Source organism: Macaca thibetana, chromosome 8, assembly GCF_024542745.1.
Source record: "Macaca thibetana thibetana isolate TM-01 chromosome 8, ASM2454274v1, whole genome shotgun sequence".
Taxonomy (NCBI): Eukaryota; Metazoa; Chordata; class Mammalia; order Primates; family Cercopithecidae; genus Macaca; species Macaca thibetana.
In genome coordinates, this window is record NC_065585.1 from 68,218,132 (window position 1) to 68,237,004 (window position 18,873).

Below are 18,873 nucleotides of genomic sequence, written 5' to 3' on the forward strand. Positions count from 1 at the left end.
AAGGCGCACTTGATGCTTGGAGAAGCGAAGGAGGTGAAGTTCATTTGTAGGCATGGAACCCTTTTAGGGGGGCCGAAGAACGAATTGGTTCTCACAGCCGAACACAGACACTCAATACACACACACACACACGCACACGCACACACCCCTTGCCCTTTGCTAAAAAGAAAGGAAAAGATTCTTGACCCCAAGCCGCGGGCGTCTATCCGCTGGTCTAACCCACACCCAGCGGCGTTCCGTCCCGAGCAAGCAGCCGCCGCCTCCCGGGTCCCCGGCCCAGAGGCCGGGTGATCCCGCCTCCTAACGGACCTGCCTTCCCTCCGCGGCGCCCGCGCCCGCGCCCTCTGCGGCGCCCGCCGCGCCCGCTCCGGTGGGCCGGTGTCTACCTGCAGCCCCAGCCCCAACGTTCACCCCAGTCTCTTGAAATCCCCTCCCCAGAGCGCACGAACCCCCGGGCGTCCGCCAGCCCTGCACACTAAGCGACCTTCGGGGAACTTGAGAAGGGGAAGAGGGGAGGGTGGTAAAAGGAGGAAGAAAAACGAGGCTGAATAAGATGGGGTGGGGGTTGGAGGGTAAAGCAGGGAAAGAGCAGGAAGAGAGGGGCTCCCAGCCCCACCGACCAACGTCCAAACTTTCGGAGGATGAGTGCGGAGGACGAGTCATCCCGATCCGGGTGCGGGGGCGCGGGGCGAGCAGGGACCCCTGGCAGTGCCCGCGCCGCTGCGGAGCTGACAGCTTCCCCCAGCCACTAGAATGCCCGGGGCTCGCGGTGAAGGCAGAACCCGAAAAGACAGGGAAAAGGAGAGAAAACTGCCTGAGCAAATGTAGATGATCCTCCGCCACTTAATCCAAAAGTTAAATCCCGAAAAACGCAGCCCCCCTAAAGAAAGTGGAAAATCAGGTCCCTCACTGCCCCCTCCCTCCCTCAGCGGAGCAAAACCTTGAGCCAAAAAAGGGGGAAAGAGATAGAAAAGGGGGGCAGAGCGGAAGAGATGGTCGGGATGAGGGGATGTGTGCGAGAGCGAGCAGGAGCGAGCGAGCTAGGGGCAGAGAGGGAGAGAGGCGGAGAGGGAGAGGGAGAGAGAGGGAGCGAAATATCAAAGATTGTGCAAGATCAGGCTGGAAAGATAATCGATACTCGACCTAAATTTAACACAAACTACTCAATAAAAGTTAAAGAAAAAACTTACTTTCCATTTCCCCTGCAGTTCCTACTCGATCTTCGCCTCTTTTTTGTTTTGCTTTTATTTTACTTACAGCTGATCACATCCAAGTAAAACGAGAGGGTTCATTAAAAAAATAAAAAAATAAAAAATAATCCTCGAACTTTATTGGGTGAAAATAAAAACGCTGGAGCAGAAAGTGGGGGGCATGGAGCGGTCCTCGGGGGTCCGGGAGGAGTTAAAGCATGTGCCGACCGCGGTCTCGCTGTTTGGTTGTGAAGGGGCTGGGAAAAGGAGGAAAGGAAATGAAAATCCGATATGTCTTTATTCTGCTAATTATTATCGTTTTAGCCCTGTTTAAAAAAATGGCTGATTAAGTTGAGTGCGCATGTCTTTGTGTGTCTATTCCCGATATGCACTCTGGGAATGAGAGAGGAGAGCGAGGGAGAGGGAGAGGGAGAGGGGGGAGAGAGAGGTGTAATTAGTGAGGTGATCAACATTCCCCAGACTGCAAATGACGCGCAGCCTGGACTCAGAGCAGCTCCGGAGCCTCACGGCTTCCAAGGCTCCGAGCGCTGCGGTTGGAGCCCCGGACGCGACGACCGCGGAGAGGACAGGGGATGGGGACCTCCGGGGCTCGCACCCCACGCGCCCCTGCGCGCGACTCCCAAACTTCATTAGACACACACACGCTCTTACACACAAACACAGGCACACACAGAGCAAGAAGGGGAAGGAAATAAAACATAGATACCACCAAAGCGTTGCCCTTTAACCATTCGAGATTTTCTTTTTTTTAATTTTAATGAGGCAAAGTAATTATTATCGGACCAGAGATTTGTTTACTAGGGAGCTTTAAGCAGAAATATGAGTTAGGGTAATGAAGAGCTTTTCTCTGCCGAGTTTATTCTGCTGAGCACATGAACGCACTTTAATGGCGAAATGCGGGGGCCTGAGCAAATATGCAGATATATGTAAATAAAGGGTGCCTGCCTGTGTGCAAACACCGCTCAGCCCAGCCTATTTCAAAGGAGGAATTGCACTCTGGATCCTTAGGCACTCTATTTAAACACGTATCCTTCACTTGTATACGCAGGAGAGAAAATTCAGGTTATGGGAGATGGAAGCGGTTAGTCAAAGAAAACTTCCAAATAAGAATAAGTGACGGTTGCAAGAATGATTGGGGGGGGGGGTACACTTCTAGCCTTTATGTAATATTCTTGAATATTTTATCAGAATTGCATAAGTTCAATGTAATAACTTTAAGAAGACTTAGAAAAGAAAAACCTTTCATCTTTTGAGTCTGTTGAGTTATCTTTCTTGAAGCACACTATGATGAATTTTAAAACCCCACTACAGATCTCATTAGAATGAAATATACTTGGTATTTTCTGGTGCAAAATTTAAGGTGGCTGATTCTCATTTGAAAATCTAATTATCTCTTTCCAATATTACAGATGTGAAGATGAGTGACACTTTCATTAAAAGATAATTAACTAAAACTAGGAATAGACATACTTTTAAATACCCCCTACTGAATTTGGAATATATATATGGAATATATATATGTGTGCATTGCTACTCAGCATCTTGATGCACTTATAACTACTATACTACAGGTCACAGGTAGACACCATCTCTGTAATATTTCAAAAATAGGAATTTTAAACAGAAAGTAAGAATAACAAATCAAATGAGCTAAAAACAGGAAATACTTGCAATGTCCAGCTTCCTGGACAGGTGATGTGTCAGCTGCCTTTGAGTTGACAGGCCTTTGAAGTTCTGGATCGCCAGGATCTGCTTCAAAACCTTGTCTTAGGCCTTAAGCACAAATCTACCAAATACCAACAGAAAGGTTTATAGCCCAAGTATTTGGAACTACAGAGGCTGCAAAAATGCATCTTTCCAGGCCTAAAACCTTGCATTATCAGGGAACATTTGGAAGATCCTAGGACTGATGCAAATGGATTAAAAACCAAACAAAACACCTGGGAGGATAAAAGCACAGTCCTCAAAAAAGCAGACCTAGGCCCAGATCAGGAAAGCTGGTTGCCTTCAGCAGCTGGCTAAAGTTACAATGAAAGTCCAGAGGCATGGAGTGAAGGGGGAAAAAAAAAAAAACAAAAACCCTAGATATGGTCTTTATTAAGAGGAAAAAAAAGCAAATCACCACCTTAGGGATCCGGAGTCAGTGCAGGTACTAGTGTTTTAGAAGCCAGGGCTACCAAATGTTAACAGAAAGAAAATCATCTGTCTCTCCAAACACTTTATTGGATTTTAAACTTCTTTGGGAAGAAATTTGTTGAAAGTGGAAAGCTTTCTAAAATTATAAATTTACTTTGTTTACAGCCCCACCTTTACACAGCAATTGTATCACCAATTTGCTAGCAGTATCTGATTGCACCTCAGTGGGGCTTATCCATATGCCTTAAGAAACATACATGCACACAGGGGTAAAATTTAAATTCTCTGCAACTTGTAAGTGAAAAAGGTGTTTATGTAGCGTTACTGTTTACTGAAAAACGCCCCAGAGAGCAAAATTTCTGGCTTTAAAAAAACTATTTGAGGTGTGTGCATGGGGAAGGGGAATGGGAGCTTTTAAAGAGACTGAGGGGAAATGAAGGCAGGGAAACTTTCAGGTTCAAATCAGAAAAGATCAAGCCCTTTGCGGGAGAGGGCTCCATGTACAAGCTCACTGATGGAAAAACCATTTCCTGCGACTTCAGACGGGTAAATGCATATGATGAAGGAAACACCTGAGAACAATAAGTCTGTTTCAGGCTCAGGTGAAGAAAGAGGTCTATTTCTGGCATGGAAGAATAGGGAAATGATGATCATTTCGTTTTCAAGTTCTTTATTTCTTTTGCCTTTTTCTCCCTGAAACATCAATAACATTAATGTCATTAATGTCAAAACAGCAAACGTCAAATCAGGAAAACCATTACAAAAAAATTGGTGGCTATTTCTCCTCTACACCTCCTCCGTCTTTTCTTGGAAAATACAACTGTGTGTATCTGTGTGTGTGTGTGTGTGTGTGTGTGTGTATGTGTGTGTCTGATGGTGGGGGCGGTTGATTTCTAAGTAAGAAAACAAAAGAGGATGTGTAAGGGGTGCCCACTTTCTCAACCCTTTCTTTTGCTGGCGAAGATTCTCCTCCTAACGTGTGTGTGTGTGTGTGTGTGTGTGTGTGTGTGTGTGTGTGTGGGTTGTTGTTGTTGTTCCCATCTCTTTCTCGTTTTCTTTCACCTTTTCCCTAAGAAGAGAGGCTGGAGGTGAGGGTCGGGGTTAATGGGCTGAGGGAAGGGGCAGAGAGGTTCTAGCGCAGAGTCAAGAGTTTCCTCCAGGGCTTGGCCTCGGAGCGCCCCAGCGTGAGGAGAGCTGTTGGGCTGAAGCGGCGGCGGGACTGCGTGGGGTGGGCCCGGGGGCGCGGAGCGCGGAGCGCGGCGCCGCTGGCAGGGGCGAGGGGAGGCGGGCGAGCCCGAGCCCAGCCCGCGGGCCGCTATGGGGCGCGAGCGCGATCCGAGCGGCTGGACCAGGCTGCGCCGCTGTGCCGCAGCCCCTTGATCCCTACATCTCGGCTCCCAGCGTCAGGAAACCCAGCTGCTCCTCCTGGGTCTCTGCGGACGCCTTGCCATCCACCTTTGACCCTGACTCCCACTCCCTGCCCCACCCCCATTCCACTGTCCCTAAACTCTGCGCGAACCCGCCGCCGCCCTCACGGAACGTTGGGTCACTTTTTATTTCAAAGTGAAAGGAGCAGAGGTTTCCCTGCCGCACTAAGAACTTTCCCTATAGCCTCTTCAACACTTTACAGGGCAACCCCAGGCCAGCCTTATCCACTGCAGAGCACTCGGACCCTGACACTGAGCGCCGAGTTAGGGGAGAACCAAAAAGGAATACCAGGTGGTTAGGTGTTGAGTGTTGGAGGCAAGGAGTAATTAACATTGAGACAAAAGGTAATTTCCACTTCTGGCCTTTTTCTTCGGCGTATTTTATTTCCCAAATCCACTCCGAGGACACTCTTCACAATCGGTCTAATGAGTTTTCAGCTGTTTGTTCTGTCCTTCTCCCACCCTCTCCTCACCAATTCACTAATAAATACCCCTCCTCCCTCTCTCCAATGTCCCTCCAGCTCAAGAACATCTCCAGCCCAAGGGGAAAAAGGTTTCCAGTCTTTTGACCGCGCTTCCGGGGTCTATAGATGAGCTCAGTTTGAAACGAGGTATTACAAGATTTCAGCGTTAGGAACTCTTTATATCACCACAGACACTTTCAGATCCTCAGCCCCCCTCCTCCTCTTCTCTTTTTGTTGGGTCTTCTCCCCCCGGGGGCTATTTAACAAAGGCGGTGTGTTAACTAACATTTTTGTTTAAGTTAGCAACCCTTTTCCAAAACACACTTAAGCCTGATACCAATATTTGTCACTGTGTGTGTAGGGGGGTGAGGAGAGTGACAGGGTTGGGGGGTATTTGTGCAAGGGAAGGATGTGGAGTTGACAGTGAATGGAAAGGTGCAGGACTTGTTTTGGAAGGTGTCATAAACACATATTTATAGTGAAATAATTCAAAAAATAGTGGGGTGTATGTGTCTGTGTGGCTCTGTGTGTGATGAGGGATCCCAAGCTTTCTATACAGAACGAGGTATATATTTTTAAAGAACTAACAAAAAAGCGGGGGTCTTAAAATATGACCTAATATTGAGAATGGACACTTTCTTTGATGGAGGGAGTGAGCTAGTGGAAATCCAATTCAAAAGGGAAAGGCATTTTGAGTGTGTATATATGTGTGTAGTATTTGTGGGCAGTTAAATTCCTCCCTGAATCCCTCCCCTCCTCCAGCTACACTCTTATCTCCTCTATGGTCTTCTTCTTTTTCTTAAAAAGCATAGCAGTGTCCCCCTTTTGTTCCCGGGTTTCTGTCTCTGCACCTCTATATCCATGTGTATTTCTCTCTTTCTGGATTAAAGTCAACTTTTGGCTTTTACTTTGGAGTAAATGTTTTAGCTTTTTTTTTTTTTTTTTTTTTTCTCTTGGGGATTCTGACCTTTTAGGGTGAAGGGGAGTCATTATGTAGAGTTAGACACAGGTAAAGAAAGGAAGGGAGAAGGAGGGAGGGGCTAGAAGGTTTGAGGAAGGAAGAATTAAGGGAGGAGAGGAGGGAAAGGGAGAAGAAAGAGAAAAGTCAGATGCCCTCTGGCCTTTCAGAGGTCAGAGCTCAGACAGTGCTGTGACCTCTTTTCCCTCTAAGCAACCAGCCCAGTGTTTATAAACAAATCAGACAGGACTCTCCCCAAACAATAGCAGTTCACTAACTTCATAAGCACTTCCACAGCCTTTATGCAAATTAATGAGGACCCCTTATCACGTTCCTCCCCACAACACACATACATTTTCACACCACCAAAAACGAAGATCACAATCACACAATCCTCAAATATATATGGAGATATTTCCAGCAAGAGTATCCAAAGAAAATGTTACATTCTGTCTGGCGAAGAGCTCCAAGACAAGATCCAAATGGGAAAGGACAGAGAGAGAGAGAGAGAGAGAGAGAGAGAGAGAGGATACAGACAGACACACACACAGAGACAGAATAACTAATTTCATTGAGCAGAAGATAAAGTGATATTTTAGACCTAAAGGCATCTATATCTAGTCAATGAAGTGCTGTATAGACAGTATACTAAACTCTGGCCACCAAATAAAATTATTTTAAAACGACATTGCATTCATCTAAACACCCACATTTTCAGACAAATGTGCAGATATTTACAGCTGGAAAAGCCACCACCACTATATGTAATGTCCCTAAATATTAGATACAAGAGAACTATTAAATCCTACAGCAAAAAAATCAAAAAACAAAACAAAAAACAAAACAACCCATCTGCTCTAAGTTACAAAATGTATAATTGTTTTTATCTTTAATTACTTAAGACAACTAGCAGAAACTAAATGAATCAAAGATTTTGAAAGAAAATGTGGTTTGCCAAGGTACAGGAATGGTAGCTTTACATTAAATTATAAACAAAACACCAATTCAGAAATAAATGACAAGATAGAAAAAGGTGAAAGCAAAAAAAAAAATGCATTAAATGATTTTCAAACTTTTCCTTTAAAATGATCATCAACTAAAGTCTAAGAGAAAAAGGTTAAAGAAAATATACCTCAGAGCAAAAAGATCATCTCCTTTTCTTCTTTGTCTATCAGTCCCCTGTTAAAGCATATGGAAAATGTTTTCAAAATGCCCAGATTTGGCACATTGTCATTGCAAAGAGAGGAGCGCAGTGATGCTGTTAGAGAAAATGGGAAATAAATTCAGGATTGGGTGCTGCCTCCTTCAATGCGGATTTATCTAAGTTTAATTTAATATTCCGCAATCACTGAATGATCGCATATAATTCACCAAGATTTTAAAGGGCTTTATTTAAATACCTTGAGCAATAAGAGAATGAAATTTAAACCATTTCAGCCATTGCTTATACTTTTTGTTTATTTTCCTATTAAGAGAATTTTAAGTGGCAATTTCTAATAATAAAAGGAAAAACGATGAAGAGTTAGGTTTTTTTTTTTTTTCCAAGGGAGAATGTTAAAGGAAAGCATTAGCTTTATTAAAATCATTCTGAACGTAAAATCAAAAAGCACAAAATGGTTGTTTGTAAAACACTAAACCTTTAATCGATTTTATTGGCATTCCGATCGATTAGATAAACGGAAATCTATAGCAAACATCAAAGCATTTAAAACATTTTCTCTATCTCATTTATAAACAAAACTTTTCTTTTCAGCAGAAAAAAATGATTATCAAACGACTAACAGGAAATTCTTCAGATATCAAATTACGATAATAAAATTATTTCCACATGGAAAGGGATAATGACAATGATGATAGTAATTACAATAATGAATAATTCAACAACCCTTTGACATGTATGGAAGAACCTCAGCAGAAACGGGCGTTTGAAGGGGGGCTACTTTAAAATAAATACTTTATTTTTAAAGGAATATTTGAAGAGACAACTCGAGGGCAGTAGCTTAGGTGTGCCTGCCGAACTAATGTTGATTTCCCTGCAGACGTAAAGGAGTCGATTTCTTTGCCGGCGGTTCCCTCCCAAATTGAGTTACTTCTTATAAGCAAAATTAATATGCAAATAAGAGTGAGCCCTACCAGATTTACAAACTAGTGTCTGGACTTGTCTTCTACCTATTCTTAAAGGTGATTCCCAAATTATAGAGAAGGGCGAGGACTAGCCTCTCCAAACCTGAAGTGAAGGAAAACGATTTATTTGGAGATGTGAAAACTGCTGTCCGGAGAAATGCAGTCATTAGAGCTTATGGCATTCTAGCTGCGGCAGCAAGAGGAAGTGTTGCTGTAACGGGTATTATGTTTATTTGTTAAAGAAAATCAATGGAAGTGGCTGTAAAGTAGTTAGTGAGGCGTGTGCTTGCTACTCGCGGGGAATCGTGACACCGGCAGACTGGTCGAGCAGCCCTTCTCATTGCCAGCAAAGTCCCTGCGTCGCCTGGAGCCGGGGCGCGGACGGCGCGGCACCTGGCTTCGCGCTCGTGAGTCTTGCCCCGCGCTGCTCTGGTTGACCGCCTGTCTACACAATCTTCTGCCCTCTCTGGCCGAAGTCCTAGTAATTGCTGCCTGACTTTGGCTCCTTCCAGTTGACTGTGGTTGTCTTCCCACGCCCCGCCTCAGCAGCACACACCTTTTTCCTCTTTTTCTCTTAGGGATTCTTGTCGTTTCCTCCTTTCCTTACGCTGGGAGCCTGAACTTCTGTTCCTTTCCTTCTGCTGGAATCTCTCTGAATCTCCTAGTCCCTTGGGTGAATCGCGGACTATTTCTTTCCTACCCTGCCCCTCCCCCATTTATCTCTCCTGCGATTTATTTAGCACCCGGGTCTTCTTACCCTCGCACTTCTATACTCTCCTCCAGACATTCCAGAGAGTTCTCATCACACCAGAATGCGCTTTTTTCTCCTCCTACTACTCCCTTTGGATTGGGGAGTAAAGGGGGATTTCGAGTGGAACTCCCAGGGGTTTTATTCTATTCTTTTAACAGCTTTACTTTCCCTTTTCTTCTTTGCATAACCGTCACCTACCTACTAATTTATAACAGAAGCGGTTTCTTTCCCTTTCATTTCCTAGTTTACAATTTCCGTCTGGGGTTGTGCATTGCACATGCACTCTCTGACTTCCCCGCCCCCTCACCCCCCGCCCCACCAGCCTCCGTCCAAGGCAACTATTTTCTTGTACTCGGTTGCTGTCTAATTGCACTTTCGCTTCTTGGAGTTAAGTCAGTTTCCATGATATAAAGTTCGCCGTACAGCGCCTTTACATCTGTCAAATTATTTCGTTGCCCAAATGAACGGTAGGGTGTGGGGGGAAATGTATCAACTACTTAGGTCCCTTTTAACACCTTTTTACTCTCAGTCCCACCACCCACTCCAGTAATGTCTAATGTGAATAATAACGAATTCTGGAAGACGGTGCCTCTCAGCGCGTGCTGATTGCTCATGAGTTGTTCCTGAGCGGGTCTCAAAGCCCTCGCTTGTATCTTCTGACTTCGAGTGGTCACCATTTCAACTGTGCACCCTTTCTTCTCTTTCCCTCACTAGCAGCCCTGACTGCAGGAGGGGGACGCAACCTAAAGACCTCGTCCTCTTGCCTCTTGTTTCTAGCTGCTGCAGCTGCCGCTGAAATTCGCTGTGGCCGCTGCCTCTTCCCGCTTTAATCCCAGACCTCCAGTCATTGGGCAGCTCCTCAGAGGCAAGAAGTCAACACCATGGCAACCCGACAAGCCTATCAAATCACCGGCTGGCGTGACAGCAGCAACACTGCAGGCAGGAGTGGGCTGGGCGGAAGAGCAAAGTGGCCACTGCGCTCAGGTACACAGTCTGGGAGTGGACAGCAGCTGCCGATCTCCACGTTCTGGCTACACATATGTGCACCACCCAGTCCATACCCCTACCTTATGTGCCCTAGTAGGTTCTGGAGGAGAAAGGGAGGAGAAGGAGAGATGCATATAGGCTTGGAGGAACTGCAGAAGAGAGTTTTAAACTAAAAGGAATCCAAGTCTTAGAAACTGTAAACTAAAGATGCCTTGTATCCCAGCAGTCTATGAAAACAGGTCACGATAGGCTCAAGACTAAATGGAAGGAGTTTGCACAAACAAGGGGTGTGTGTGTGTGTGTGTGTTTGCCAGTTCTGTTATTTGTTTGAACATGAATGCAACATTCTGTTCTGGAGCGCCAAAGGATAAAGGAAGATGTTGCTCTGGAGTTCCAAAAGGATAAAGGAAGATGTTGCATTTTAAAATTTTCTTGTCTGCCACTGTTGGAGTCTGCTCAACTTTAATTTCATTTATGGTAATGGTAATTGACTACCTTGGAGATTACCTAAACTTTACCTGAAATCGTCTTTGCCTTGTTCTTTCATAAAATGTGTGTTGCGTGTACTGTGTGTTCTAGATCCTGATTCCATAAGAAACAGAGGACACCAGGAAATGTGTGTGTTCCTCTAAGGCCTACCTAGCCTTTGTATTTCCTCATTTTCCTTAAGACATTTTGAATTAGGCAGATGGAGGAAGTTGGGCATTTCAGAGCATTGTGTAAATTACCATGAGATAGATTGGAATTGCATCGTTCTTTTTTTATTTTAAAAGCAAACAATATTTTAGAGAAACACACAACATATTTCTTAACTTACAATTTCATTGTGAAACCTTTGACAAATATTTGTACAAGAATATAGAATGCTATCATTGACCAAACACCCCCTTGGTCACTTATCTCATCATGATTTCTAAATTTTGGAATGCAAGTTTACCTGCTGAAGTTGTATAGGACAGAAAGGAAAATTCATTTAATAACAAAGGTAACTTGTCTTATTGAGGAAATCTTGTATGAATTATAAAATCTACACTTAAGTCCACTCCACATAAACACGATTCATTAAATAAACAATTTTTATATTGATCTAACATTTTTATGAAGAGGGTTTCAATGTGTAAGTATTTAAATTGTACTTGGCATACATAAAATGCTAGAGAACTAGAAAGGCTTTTAAAAGCAGCAATTGCAATATTAAGCAGAGTAGGATGGAGAGCCAATGTTTCAGGCTATAAAGAAAAATTCAATGAAATCTTGAACTTCATTTCCTTACTTTCTCTGTATTTCATTGTTGATAGGACCCAATATTAAAACAGTATATTTTCAAAATATAATTTATTATAGACCCAAAATGGGCATAGTTACTGGCACTGGAGAAACAGGCCATGATATTCTAGAAAAAACATTTGGACATAATACAATTTTTCCTGCATTGAAACTCTAATGTCATACTGGTAACATTTTCTTATTCTGCGCTACTGTGCAGAGTTGCTCAGTGAGGAACCGCCAAGCACATAGAGCTGAGATTTGGTTATTGTTTAAATGGCTACCTCAATGCCAAGGTATTGATGTCCTTAAATATTTTTGGCTAATTCACATTACATTTAACATGTGCTTAGTGTTTACAGTGGAAAACATATGAAGAAACATAATACTGTAATTTAAAATTAAAATGCATATGTTTAATTTATCTCCTGAAACTACATTTGTAAATTTAAAATATTTTAACAATAAGTTTTAAAAAAATGTTCAAAAAATTTCAGTATACTTTGGCTTTTGTAATAATAAATGAGCACAGGAAATATGGTGACATTTAATGTTTTACTATTTCTTTTAATGGCATATCCTCAGTTACTGGAAAACTTTAAATACTTCGGGACCTATAATACTATCCGTGTATGTGTTTGTATATAGTGTGCTATTTAAGAATGCTGTCACTCAAGTGTTCATTTCTATGTTAATATTTCCAATTTTAAAAAATTAAAATGAGATGAAGTTAATAAATTAAAGAATTTAAACCAAAACAAACGCCTAGGTATTTTAAGACATCCTTTGAATTTTTCTTAAGTTTTTCTTTATCATGAACTTGCCATTTATGGATGATTGAAAATTGAAACAATTTTTTGCATTTACAACACAGATACTTATTTTTTAATTATAAATCAATTTTAGTGTTTACCATTAAAAGTACCTTCATAGGTTGTATAATATATGACCATCTGTTTAAATATGGATTCATGTATATGCCACACACATGTTGCTAGTTATCTCTACATTCAAATCTTTACATTTAAAGCTATTTTCTACACCTTTAGTACTTTCCATATGTATGCTGTTAGAAGGATGAAATTTCTATCCTTTAACTAATGAATAAGACAGTAGAATTAAACATAGCTTAAATGCTACAAAAAAAAAAAAAATCAATACAAGGATGCCTCACTCGTTTTCAACAGGATGGATACCGTCTCCATAGAGTTCATTCTTGACCTTACCTGAGTAAGTACTTTAACTTAAAGTATGAGATGCACCTAGAGGGGTAATACATTGAGCTTAATAGTAAGACAGTTAATAACCTTTTTTTTATCCTCGTGCACTATCAATCATGGCTGTCACCAGTCTGCTGAATCAAAGCAAAAGTGTTCTTCACAGATGACTGATTAGAAACGCAAAATCACAAGATCCATCTTCATGGTCACTTTTATTATAGTCATTTTTAAACTGACAGCAACCTGCTCAGTTTCAGCACACTGGGCATCACAAATAGTGTCACTCAGTGCAGCTAAGCATGAGAAGAGGTTGGTTGGATTATACTTAAAAATAATTAGGCCCTCAACCCATTGTGGAGCCTCAAAAAAGGTATTTGGCTCTCAATCTCCCCTCCCCCACTCCTAATGTATTTTGATTCTGTTGTGTCATTAGTTTAGCATTAGAAGCAAGGCGTCTGAAGGTATAGTTTTATCCTTGCTAATTGTCTGGGAATTAGGAAATGAATATGTCTACTTGATAATCACATACAACTTTTTGTGTACTGCTTTTTGTCAACTTTGTGACAACAAACACTATTGCTACCCTCATGGGGATGAAGAGTTTACATAAGGTGGTTTTTATACAAATATGTGTGTGCATGTGTGTGTGTGTGTGTATGGCTTCAGAAATCTAAGTAGTCAGGTCATAGTAAGATGCCCACTTATTAATAAGGTGTCCTTTAATAGCATCACTTGAATGCTGTAACACTGACATTACTGAGGCTATAACTAAATGCATAGTCTTAAAGATGGCCAAGATATTAACTCTTAGGTAGCTATGTAAATTCTTGACATGTAGTGTTATATTATTTTTTTCAGCCCTAGAATATTGAGAAAAGGACAAATTTGGAAGACCAACAAATGATATACGTAAAAAGCATTACAGTAGGAGGCTTGAAACAGTTATAGCAGAATCAAATGATAAGGAATTTTGTCTTTACTAACACTCTTCACCTTTGTGATGCAAGATGAAACTTTTGGGTTCATTTCATGATATTTTCATACATGCCTTAAGAATATTTTATAGTACTATATGGTAGTATTGATAAAAGCATTTACGTGGGGAAAGTTTTCAATAGAAAATCTTCAAAATATAGTGTAATTCTAATGCCCGTTTTATAGGTTCAGTATTTCATATTTTGGAAAAGTAAACCCCAATAGATTTAAGTTTTAATTTAGTAATTTTAACCAAAGTGCCTTATTTTAGGTCTCCATACAGTTATCTTTTCCCTTCATCTCAAATATCCACTTTCTTGTTAGTGAGCACACACACACACACACACACACACCCCCTCCAAACACTAAGAGGAAAGGAGATAAATCATTATTAATGTTTATATGATAACATAATACCCTTAGATTAATTTTCAAACATGTGAATATCCCACCTTTAACTTTTTTGTAAGGTACCAATTTTTTTCTCCATCTCTCTCTCTACACACACACACACACACACACACACACACACACAGACATACACATACATCTTTATTTATTCTAGATTATGACAATGTTTTTCTTCTCTGTGCAAAATACATAAATAGCATACATAACACACAAACATATATATGCATGTATGATATATCTGTGTTTTCTATAGATGGTAATAGATGTCTAAAAATACTCTATAAAAAGACTAAAATTAATTTCTTTAATATTGTACTTTGTTATACATATTTTTCTATATAGAAAAATCAAATTAAAAATTGTGAAATAAATCCAATTAGCTATCTAGTTTGATTGTATATTTTTAAGTAACACTGTCTTAGAATTTGAATAGAAATGTGTTAGCTAATATTTTAAAATATTTTCACTTTATAAAAATTAATAATGACAATACTTGTATTGTTAAATATGTAAAATTAGGGCTAACTGAAATGATTATGTATTTTTAAGCTACATAATTACATAAATGACAATGCAATAATCATCTTAATGTGTTCATTTTCAGTTCACTTTAACAATCAAAACAGAATGTCTCTTGGCAAAATGTCTGTGTGTGTATGTGTGTGCCTGTCTGTGTATTTACTTTAGATACATTAAGTTTACATTTCTAGAAAGGATAATCTCATAGAATTCAATATGCTTTTAAATTTTTGGCGGTAAAATAGTCTTTATGACTAGATCATACACATCAAAATATTTATGAAAAAGATATTTATTTGAAATTTCTGGAATCTGTCCAGAATACTTTGCTAGTAAAACTAATGCAGTGAAATGATACACATGTTTTTTTTTTTTTTTTTTTTTTTTTTTTTTGGCAACGTCTTGGTAACCTATGCAGGTGGTCACTATAGATCTTTAATGTTAATCTTTAATATGCATCATAAATATGAAAATTTATAAAGTTTATAACAATTTTAGGTTTAGCATCATGTTTTCTTCTATAGATAGGTCTTAATGGACTGAGAAAACAAAAATAATTTTCTCTTTTAGAAATTTAATTAAAACAAAATATTTAAAGAAAATTAGCTTATTTTAAAAGTTATCATAGAATATTATTATTTGAGATTTTCATGTTTTGACATAAATTGAAATCAACATTGACTTACACTTAAAGCGTTATTGTTAATTTGGAAAGTTTTTTTGGGGAAAATATTAGCATTTTTATTTCTCTGAAATCTTTAACTATTTTGCTGTTAGTTTTAAATACCTACCTTGTGTCCATTGTTTGTGCTTACATTTTCATTACTGAGAACATTCTTATGTTTGTCAATATATAAAGCAAGCAACTTTATTTAATATAAGAATATTACATGATAAATGGACTTGCATAGTTGGTAGAAATGTTCTTAATATATAGATACATGTTAATCAAAATATATTTTAAACTGAAAAAGCCTAATAATGTTTGTGCATTTTAGCTTCGGCTAGAATTTATATTTGCGCATTACATGTAATATTTCTATACATGAATGCATATACATAACTACACCTAAACCCTTTCATATTTAGATCATTGACTTATTTTGAATGCTATCACACAAATATTACAATTATTTTTGCCATACCTGTATTTATGCAGCTTGAATGTGCAGTGACAACATTTCTCTTTTTCCTGGAGTGTGATTTTCCCTTGGTACCTGAATTGTTCTTTGTTGAATCTTTGTGATTATAAAAAAGTAAAAACACTGTTGTATGAGTGTCAGTTTGCAATAAATGTGTGAGCAGATGTATGGTCAAGATAGTCTGCCCATCTTTTAGCATGTCTTTTCTACCTGGGCTTAACTAAAGCTATTTAAAGAGAAAAGAAAAGAAAGCAAAGGTCAAACAAAAATCACTGTTAGCATCTTATAGAAAAAGAAAGAAAACCTTGAGATATTTATAATTATTTATTATATAATTTTTATTGTATGTTAACTTTCAAAATGCTGCTATTACTATCACTTTTTATTAAAATCGTCATTTTGTTCAATTGTTGCTTTTTAGTTAAAATGTGATATATACAGACCTTAAAAATCTCTAAAACTAGAATTACTATTTTCTCTGCTTCTCATGTTCCCCAAGTCTTTCTGCCCTTCAGCCACTAAAGCTAGAGGATACATTTAATAACAAATAGACTATTTTGATCGGTGTGCTTTATTCTTACCTATTTCGGTTTACAAAAATATGCAAATAGGTGTAATAACAACTTTCAGAATGTATTCTAAGATGTTAATGATATTTTCAAGTAAACGTTTAGGATGATATTTTATAATGATCTTTTTTTGATAGCTAAAGCTTTTATATGTAAACCTTCACTTATATATTACACTACCACTGAAGAATTTTAATGTATTGCAGTTCATTTTGTAATAGATGCACAAACATTCAGAGTAGCATTATATTGCTTAGTTATTCATTGTAGTTCACATTTAGATTTTCATTTGGATTTTTCCTTTTTCAACATTTGGATATCATTTCATTAACTGTCATAAACCAGTAGTTTAAGGAGGAGCAATTCTGAAATATAAACACTCCTTCTAGAATTTTACAGCATTGCCATAGGAGAGAAAGAAGGGACTAGCATTACTTTACTCTAAACATTTCCCTGTTATGATTATAAGAAAAGATCAGATGCTGTGGCAATTTTTTTCATATGTGATCTTTCTTTAGAATTATTTTCAAAGTCAACTGTTCTTAGAACTTATTTTCATCTCCAAAAAGCATAAGTTTTGTTTCTTTGTAAGATATTTCTTTAGAGCATATCTTAGTTTAATTCACGTTGAGTAAAAGAAACACCCAGGCTCAATCTGGAGACCTCCTTCCAACATAATTTAGCTGGACCTTTTCTTAGTAAAGGTTTTCTGGTTTTCATTTTCACTTCATATTCTCAAATAAAAGATCCTTTGTTGTCTACCATTTGATTGGACTTAATGAAAAACACTCCATTTTAACTTAACAGTATTTCCTTTTGAATTTATTATATTTAAGAACACTGTCAAAAATCAAACATTTAATCTCAAGTTTTTATATTTCAAAATATATTACTATCACATGGCTCAGTGAGGTGATGTAAAAAAGTATACTGAAAAGATTTCAAAAAGAAAAGCAAAAGTGAAAAAATCTGGCTTCATTTTAATATGAAACTAAATACTATGGCTAATGTGCAGATTGGGTACGGCAGCTGACTGTGAAGACGAACATGTGACAGGGTGCCAACAGCGGAATTGTGCAGTATTGACTAAATGAGGTTCACTGATTTGTATTGAGGCTAATATCTTCTTTAAACAATTCCGTGTAAATTGTGCGTATAAAGTCATTGGAAGCTATTTCTCAGGACAGCCTCGCTGGCTAGCTACCTGCTGGAGTGAGGAAGATAATCAATAGGAAGAAATAGAGCTGAGCATGAGCCTGGGAAGCTGCAGAGCAGTTAATGCTGATAAAAGTAGATGATGTCAATATTTGGGAATAGCACAACTCTAGGATAATAGACAAAAGAGAAGTGCATATGTTGTAGGGTGTTCAAACAGGGGCAAAATTAAAGCCTAAGTGACAGATGATGTCCTAGGCTGCAAAAGACATTATTTATTACAGATATTGTTAAATTTCTACTGAAAGCCATAAACAACAGAGCAAGATATTGTATATAAAAGATACCTAACTTTTATCAGAAGCTTAAATGCCCATTTCTATTTCAATGGTCAGTAGGTTTCTGCTCATGATTAAGAAAGACTGTCTTTAATACATTTGGTAGATATATTTTTACATGCATAGAACTACATGCCTCATTAAGAAATTATTTTTTAAAAATTATCTAAGTTGCTTCCAAAATAGAGTTAAAAATAATATAAAAGTGTAAATGAAAATAGGCTGTCAGTCAAAGGGTGACATCAACGACATAAACCTAATTGCTTTAGCATATATTTGTGATTATAGCAGATGCCCTATATTTAAAAGCTAGTAGACTTATTGGAAGTGAGTTAATGGTATATTTTTACACACTTAATACTGAAAATCAGTTTTCCTCTTGCTGTCAGGTGATGAAATTTTGTTCTTCTGTGCTGATCTTTCTGTTGATGTATTATGACATAGTCTGTCATCATGAACAGATATGTGAAAGGAGACTGGGTGACTGAGAGGTACAACCTGCATAGAGCTCTTCTTGAATTTTAAGCGTGTTATCATGTTTTGGTACAACAAGTAAGATTGTGCTTGCTTTAAAATGCTGTTATTTTTATATAATTTAAGCCCAAGCAAAACACGTGGACCATGACAAGGTTCTAAAGCGGAATGAGTGAGCCAATTCCAAAACACGTATTTCAGAATATCTTTTATAAAGCTTTTCACATCCTAAGTTGATTTTTTAAAAAAATCATTCGCAAAATGTAAAAGTTTCTTGACGAAGAGGAGAAATCAATTCATGCACATGTGATTATTAAACATAGCCATTTCTCCCAAATTAAACAATTCCACAACTGTTACATGCTTTTATTGTCGCAGATGTTTTTATTGTTTGGTGTTAGATATCTGGATTATATCAAGTACACGATTCTGAGGTTAGGTAAAACAGCCAAGCCTGATAGTTTTTACTTAGAACCAAGCTAACAAATGTTATTAGAAAAGCAAGTATATTTGTCTAGGACTTCTCCTTTTAAGCATATTTTTAACCATGAAAATACAGATTTAAATAAATGATACCTCTGCTTTTCATTTTGTGCTTTTGAGAATAACTATCTATTTTGAAAGTAATTTTACAGACCTAGCAAACTATACATTGTAGTTATTAATCTAAGATACTAGATAATTATACTAATTTCATATTCCAGATATACAATTTTATAAGCTTTCCTACAAATAAAACATTTGCT

At 38.6% G+C, this 18,873-nt stretch overlaps 1 protein-coding gene across 2 annotated transcripts in view; it reads right to left on the reverse strand.

Annotated features, from left to right (window-relative positions):
* The window catches only part of ZFHX4 (zinc finger homeobox 4), a 187,904-nt gene extending 186,313 nt beyond the window's left edge, over positions 1-1,591 (reverse strand). Inside the window, exon 1 of one of the 2 annotated variants that reach the window (XM_050802396.1) lies at positions 1,191-1,591. The gene's annotated coding sequence lies outside the window, so the exon portion shown is untranslated. The remainder of the gene's footprint in view (positions 1-1,190) is intronic. The other variant, XM_050802398.1, reaches the window with a different exon arrangement.
* Positions 1,592-18,873: the final 17,282 nt, after the last annotated feature.